Source organism: Mixophyes fleayi, chromosome 5 (genome assembly GCF_038048845.1).
Source record: "Mixophyes fleayi isolate aMixFle1 chromosome 5, aMixFle1.hap1, whole genome shotgun sequence".
NCBI classification, from domain to species: domain Eukaryota; kingdom Metazoa; phylum Chordata; class Amphibia; order Anura; family Limnodynastidae; genus Mixophyes; species Mixophyes fleayi.
Window position 1 is genome coordinate 276,828,483 of NC_134406.1, and position 8,589 is coordinate 276,837,071.

Below are 8,589 nucleotides of genomic sequence, written 5' to 3' on the forward strand. Positions count from 1 at the left end.
GTGACAGACACTGATAGAGACTGTGAGACAGACCCCTGAGGAGTGTGACAGACACTGATAGAGACTGTGAGACAGACCCCTGAGGAGTGTGACAGACACTGATAGAGACTGTGAGACAGACCCCTGAGGAGTGTGACAGACACTGATAGAGACTGTGAGACAGACCCCTGAGGAGTGTGACAGACACTGATAGAGACTGTGAGACAGACCCCTGAGGAGTGTGACAGACACTGATAGAGACTGTGAGACAGACAGAGTGTGACAGACACTGATAGAGACTGTGAGACAGACCCCTGAGGAGTGTGACAGACACTGATAGAGACTGTGAGACAGACCCCTGAGGAGTGTGACAGACACTGATAGAGACTGTGAGACAGACCCCTGAGGAGTGTGACCAGATCTGATGATGATATCACACAAATGCAGAGATGGATATTTGCCTTTTTTTTGTTTAACTTTTCTCTCAATATGTTTTTTTCAGTCTGGTCTGTTACTTGAAGAGACATTAACCAGACTGAGAGGAGATCTAAAGAAAAAGATCCTAAATCAAAACTCTTAAATCTTACCAATGAAGAAGTTTTTAACTTTTCTGACCATAATGTAATTAATCAGACATACTTTTGCTAAGTTAATAATTATTCTTTCAAACCAAATGGCTTCCAACTATATCTGGGGCTGAATAAATTGAATAGAAAGCTCACTTTAAAGAGGTATTTTAGTAAGAAGACTCTATGATACACCACTAAAGATTTTTTTTTACCATGTAAGTTTTATATATTACGGTCCAGAGACATTGTCATGTTCAAATTTCTTATGAAATGGTTAGGAATACCTTTTTCTGAATTTGGAACCCCAAATTTAACCTGACTACATGAGAAATTGGCCCACAAGGGTCTAATATAAAATAAATATTGACTTATTAGGCAGATACTGGTGGGGGGTGGTTTTCTTCTGCATCATCACAGTATTGTAAACAGTGTATGATTTGTCAGTAGCAAATTACTGGAAAATCAGCATATGTTGGATCCGCACATATGCATACATTTGCAGATTAAGTTTTATACATTTGCTATCTGTCTGAATTCATGTTTGCATGTATTCATTTTTTTCCTAGTTCGGTAGAAACCTACTTTTAAGTAGGCAAAGGAATTTCTCAGTAGATACAGAGTACTAATCACTATCGTCAGGCAGAGGTACACATTTTACAGATGATATTATGTGTCGTATATGTAAGGCATTGTGTGCATAATATTTTCCACACTCCTTGTGGGAAGATTTAATAGGACTTTTTGTTGATTAGGTCAAAATGTCAATGCATGAGAAATTGTTCACAAAATCAATGTATACAGGACTGGGTCAAGCAAACAAATATTTCAAATGACAGCAACTTTGAAATCTACTCATCAGTAGTTGAGAGAAGCCCAACAACTTCCAAAGAAGAGTGAACCACCTTGTCTGCAACCCAGGAGCTACTCATAATGGTGCACCAAATGAAAGCAGCACTTTCCACAGGGTGAAGAGCCCAGACCAGGTGTTTCCGACAATAGGAACCTCAGTTGAGCTAGAAAGAGTAACTAAGTGGATTTCTGCATGAAAAGGCAAGTCAGTGACTCAGTCAGGAGCAGACTAAAATCTTCAGATGGCTATGGATCAACAGGACTTTCTCCCTGCACTTATATTACTGCTAGTGATCACGGAAAGAGGTGCATCTTTAAAGTGATCCTCAAATACTGTAATTGTCAAAATACAGCCCCTCGTAGAAGGTAATTAAAGTCTTGCAGTGAAAAAAATTATGCTGTAATCTTGCTCCTTCACCCCTGACTAGGTGGGACGTGTATAAAAGCAGCCAGTCAGTTCTTGAAGTTGGAAACAGGAAAAATGGGCAACTGTAAGGATCTGAATGACTTTGACAAAGGCCAAATTGTTTTGGCTAGACGACTTGGTCAGAGCATCTCCAAAAATGGGGGTTCCTGGTATGCGGTAGTAAGTACTAACCAAAACTGGTCCAAGGAAGGACAAGCAGTGAACCGGCAATGGAGTCAAGGGGGCCCGAGGCTCATTTATGTATGTGTGGAGCGAAAGGCAAGCCCGTCTGGTCTAATCCCACAGAAGAGCTACTGTACCACAAATTGCTGAAAAAGTTCATGGTGGCTATGATAGAAAGGTGTCGGAACTCGACCATGGAGGAATGGAATAAGGTGGCTTGGTCTGATGAATCATATTTTCTTTTACATTATGTGGATGTCCTTGTGCTTGTGCATCATTTACCTTGGAAAGAGATGGCACCAGGATGCCCCATGGGAAGAAGGCAAGTGATGCTCTGGGCAATGTTCAGCTGAGAAACCTTGGGTCCTGGCATTCATTTGGATGTTACTTTGACACATCTACCTAAATATTGTTGGAGACCTAGTACACCCCTTCATGGCAACAGTATTCCCTGATGACAGTGGCCTCTTTCAGCAGGATAATGCGTCCTGCCCCATTGCAAAAAATGTTCAGGAATGGTTTGAGGAACATAACAAAGAGTTCAAGGTGTTGCCTTGGCCTCCAAATTTCCCAGATCTCAAGAACATCTGTGAAATGTGCTGGAAAAACAATCCTGTGCCATTGAGGACCCACCTCACAACTTACAGGACTTAAAGGATCTGCTGCTAACGTCTTGGTGCCAGACACCACAGGACACCTTCAGAGGTCTTGTGGAGTCCAAACCTCGATAGGTCAGAACTGTTTTGGTGGCACGAAGGGGACCTACACAATATTGGACAGGTGGTTTTAATGTTGTGGCTGATTGGTATTATTAAAGTTATTTTTATCTTTTACCAATAATCATTGTCTGCTGCAATTTGTGTGGTTCCAAGGCACAAAGTGATTTATTAGCAAAATAATAACAAATAAATAAGTACAGTCGATACATACGCCGCGCCTTGCTGGAACCTGGTCTATTTACATTACACACACAATACCATTCGGATCATTAATTCCCTATATTCCATAACTATGATATGTTATGCTTCTAACATCATATTTAACTATAAATTCAATAACATTTGTTCAAAAACAACTGTGGGTTGGAACTATTATAAAATGAACTATGTACAAGTGAATGTGTAAGTGAAAGTGTATGTGTGCGTTGTTTATCGTGCAATTACGTCATAACACGTGGCGTACTGATCGAAATCGTACAGTAAAACAAAATCAATATAGTTTCTTTCATCCAATTATTTGACTTCGACAGTATATAAGGGTGATTACCAATGTGATCCTCAAAGGAGGGAATGATGATACAGGTAAATTAGTTAATTTTTACTTTGCATACTAACAGAAAAATAAAGTTTAGTGCTGACCCCTCATAAAGGAAATTCCACATACTTCAGACAGATATTATAAACCTTATGATGAAAGAAACTTCAACTATAGTTCACATAGGCATACGTTTAAGAACAGAGGAGATGATCATAAGACTGCTTTCAATAAGGGTGTTATAAAGGAAGATAAGCAACAAATAGCAAGGAAGTTAATGTTAGAAATTGAACAGAAGGAAGCTAGAAGGGCAAGCTTTACACAAATTTCCTCGGGAGATACTGAAAATGGGGAAAACAATTTTTTAGATCAAATATTATTCCCGGATCAAACTCTCAATAAAGAAGAAGCAACGGGTGGAAAAAGAAAGAAGACCCCACTAAGAGAGGAGTCAGAGGGGGGAAACAGAAAAAAAAAGGAACTTACCCGTAAAATTGGAAGGAATTTTCAACCTCAGACAATATTGACAAAAAATATACAAGACATACAATCTCCACTGTCAATACAAGGGAATATACACATACAGAATTGAAACCTAAGTCCAATTTCAATCCTACCTTTATGAAAGGGGCCTATATTGAAACATTCCAAACGTTAGTCAAGGAAGAACTTGAGAAAATCCCAGAAAAAAACAAAATTAAATATAATCTTTCAAAAGAAGAAATAAAAGCGATGAAGGAATTGAAGGATAACACCAACATAAGTAATAAAGCCTGCTGACAAGGGAGGTGGACTAGTGATCCTGGATAAAGAAAAAATATTTGGAAGAATCAATGAACCTTCTTGGTGATACATCTACATATAAAGTACTACCAAAAGATCCAACTAAGGAATATACCAGACTGTTGTTGGAACATCTAGAGGAAGTTTTCGATAGAGGGATCCTAACTAAGGATGAATTTGAATTTCCATGAATTAAAGATTCTAGGATTCCTGTTTTTTACCAACTCCCTAAGATACACAAAGATCTGAACAACACTCCAGGTCGCCCTATAATATCGGGCATACAAAGCGTTAGTGCAAACCTTTCTCATTACATTGACCTATTCTTTCAAAAAGTTGTGGTAGTGCAAAGGAGCTATCTAAGAGACACCAAACAGGTATTACTTATCCTTCAAGGGATACGATGGAAGGAATCATACATTTTATGTACGTGTGATGTCAAATCCCTAAACACATGCATTAGTCGTGCAGGTGGATGTAATCATACTGTCGAAGTCGTATAATTGGATGAAGGAAAGTATATTGGTTAATATTGTTTTATTGGCCGATTGCACTCAGTATGCCACGCTACACGTGGCATGCGGCGATCGCACGGTAAAATACGCATGCACACACTCGCATGACAACATTTAGTTATTACACAGTAATTTATGAGCAGACAGTATTTGGTTTATTATTAGTTTATATAATATGATTATATGTGCACTTCAGTGATATATATGGTTCAGATAATAGGAAAGGTGGCATGCCTAGTATCATATTAAACCCCTATTCATCAGCAGCTGTCGGGTGCAGTCGGCGAAGAGACCGCACATTGCATACTTTAGTTATTGATATTAGGGAATAAACCTTTGTATGATGCTGGCTATGAAATGCTCACATCCCCTGGAGAGACGACCCCCACCTTTGGATTCCTTAGATTGAATCAGCCTATGACCCGTTTACCCTGGAACCACCCTTGTCTGGACCTATAGAAGCAAGCTACGTCATCTCTATTGTTCACTGTGTAACACTGTACTGTATATAATCATAGCTGCACCCCCACCAGCCTCAGACTTTACTGATCACAGTATTCAAAGGTGAATCACTGTCCAGGGGTGCCCGTGGTTAGCGCAGCGAGCGCATGCGATAGCAGCGGTATGTATGTATCTTTTGGTATTGGCTGTACTGTACTGTATCATAATATAATAATGTATTGAATTGTTGACTATTTACATCTGCTAAAATAAATCACTTTGTGCGCTAGAAACACAATACAATCGCTTGTGCAATGCTTATTTGAAAACGATGGAATTACTTTAATAATTTGGGGGCTCTTGAGTTAGGAGGTTACGTTGCCGGAAGGTATGCAACGCTGACGGAATTCGGTTCCTCAACAAAGGGTGGATATTGATGGACGCGTCTCATAAGGGAAAGAACGCAATGTGTTCAAAACCTGTTGTCCATTTTGTGTTGAGAAGCCGAAAGTCCGCAGTTGCGTAATCTGAAGGAATGCTAACTAGAATCTAGGTACAAGAAAGAAAAATGTTTCTTTTTATTGTCGTTTTGCGTTTTAAAAGGTATTGCATTGCATAGGGTATGTGTATTTCCTGCTCAGCATATGCTAACTTCCGGTATTGTTGCCAAGTGGTTAAACAATTGTGTATAATGTCTATTATATATGCATACTGTAAGCACTTGGTAAAGTCTCTGAAAAGATAGTGCCATTGTTTGGGAAAGTTATTTTCTGTGCAGAAAACTAAGGTGTATATGTTTGGTGATTGTATGATTTTGAAGTGAAAGTTGATTTACTGTCAAAAAAACAGGGATATCGGTTGCCGTTTGACGAGGCGGGCTGGACAACCGAGGTAGTATACAAGGCAGGTATACTGGCAGCAAAAGCCCTGTTTGAGAAGAGAACAGTTAAAAAGCTTTTGGAAACTTTCTCCCCAAGAGTAATCGCAAAGTTTAGCGATAGTTAGTATTGCACATGGTTTATTGTGCAACCGTGCTTGTGACTTGGGTTGAACGGCTGGAGTAATTACGCTGGTACAAACGGTTAAACTCCGGTACTACCAGTTCAGTAATACTCAACAGATTTTATGGAGAGCCAGGATATCGAGAAGCTGATATTTCTGTTGTCCATAGTAATATTTCTGTGTTAGGGGGTGTGTGGGCGTAGCCTGTGAAACCGTCCACGGATAAAAAAATCTCTAGTAGGTTCTGTTTGAAAGGAGAATAGGTAAAAAGTCTTTTTGTGTAGCGTTGAGAAATAGGTTGTTTTTACAATGGATACGAAGCAAACGCTAGAGATAGTTCATGTTGTGCTGCCTAATGAATGGCCGGTTGGTTCGGCGAAGTATGTTATGTATAATAAATACGGTGCGTATGCAACGGCATACTGCGACAAATGGGTCAAGATGACCCGGGAGTGTTTGAAACCTTTCCCAAACATAGGTAGTTTCGAGGCAGAGGTGTTAAATAATGTTAGAGATAAAGTACGGTTGATTAAATCAACAAAAATGAGAATTGAACATGATGAGTGTTTAAAATTGTGGCAACAAGAAGGGAACACGTGGCAAGGAAGCGCATGCTCAGCGGAAATAGGCATGGCGCAAATCGCACGCACAACGAAAGTGAGCGTTGCAAAGCGTGGAGAGCTGCCCTCGCAGCCAAATGCGAGTGAGGTGATAGATACAGCCAATACCAAAAATGTTAAAAATGTAATGAGTAAGTTGTATGATGTCTTAAGTAATGTTTTAGAGGAAGAAGATGTGCCCACAGTCATTTCAGCCATTGCCCATGCCAGTAACATACATGGACAAGGAAAGGGAATGGTTCCACCAGCAGAGGCAGCAGCTGAAATTGGTGAGAATAATGTAAAGGTTATCAAAGGGGGAAACATTCATTGTACTGCAACAGCGATTCCAGCAACTAGTTCAGAACATAGTGATTTGGTAGGCTTATATCCTGTCTGCACAACAGCAGTTCCCAATGGGAAAGCGGACAGAGATGGTGCAGTTCCCATGAAACAGGTAGCAATGTATTTTCCATGGACTAAGACGGAACTATTTACAATTATGTCTGATTTCCCTGATCCTAGAAAAGATTTGGCCAAGTGTCAGAAATTTATTAGACATTTAGGTAATGCACATGAGCCTACTAATAAAGATTGGCGAGTGTTGTTTAGAGCTTGTCTTCCTCTCGATACTGATATACAAAAGTTCATTAAGGATTGTAGGTTGGAGAAGGATAAACCCTTTACTGAGGATGACAATCAGGATAATATTGGACGTATAATCACAGAGTTGGCCATATATTTTCCAGTGACAATGGAATGGGGCAAAATATACACCATCAAACAAAAAGGTAATGAGATTACAACTGATTATTTTTCTAGGGCTCTGGCGGCCATGATTAAGTACACAGAAATATCAGATATAAGGGTAAATCCACATTACAGGGAGGTAGCTGTTGCAGTACTAATGGACGGCCTCCGGGAGGATCTAAGGACCTGGATACAAACCTCTTTTCCTAATTGGAGAGGTCTCACGGTAGATGATATTAGAGAACATGCCATAGAACATGATAAAAATAGATGTAAAAAGGAAAAAGCACAGAATGATAGGTTAATGATGTTGGGTATCCAGGCGTTAAAAAAATTACATTCACAACCTCAGAATTATAAAAACCACTATAAGGGACGAAAGAAACAGAAATCTTTGAAGTGTTTTAACTGTCCTAAGAAGGGACATTTGAGGAAAGATTGTAAAGAAAATATTAGAGCCAAAGCTAGGAAATTAAGACCAGGCAAGGCAAATAATACTCAGTGGTAAGTGTTAATGTGCAAAGTTTAGAAAACAAACTGATTTAAAAGGTAATCTTTGTTGATGTTGCTTGTTTGTTTTATGTTTGCTTTCCTAAATCGCTGGCCGATGGTAAAGAATGAGAATGTTTGGTTTGTTTGTTGTTTAAAGATAAATATCTTGTCTTTTCTTCACAGATAAAGGTAGACAAAAGAAATATAGACGTAGTGTTTAAAAGGGTGAGGTAGAGAAATAGAAAGATTACTCTTGAAAGACTAATTAACAATGGATCATTGGAACACTCTTTGTTTCAGGCTGCAGTGACTCATGATAATTTGTTTGGCCGAGAATCATTATCCAAAAATGAAGTATGTACATACTTTGCTCCAAAAATATTGTTTTATGTATCTCAGATGAGTCATCAAGAGTTAACTTCTATATTTCTCTGCCATAAGTTAGAAAGTCCGTTGAAAAGGTATGTAGTCAATGTGATACCGAGTTCTTAATGAACAAATGACGGACGACACTGGATTGCACGGTTGGTTTAAGACCCCCTAGTCAAGTATGGGGAGGGGTCATAGTTTAGCAAATAGCTAAGGGGATTAGTGGAATGAATACAGCCATTTTCCCCATAGAGTCCAATCCAGCTGTCATTTGTGCTGTAAAATCTCCCTTTCTGCATGTATGTTTGTTTTCAAACCTTTGTATTCAAAGCTTTGTATTCCTATTATTCATTGCTTTCTTATTTCTCATTTTTTTACATCTATGCTAGTCTCTCTCT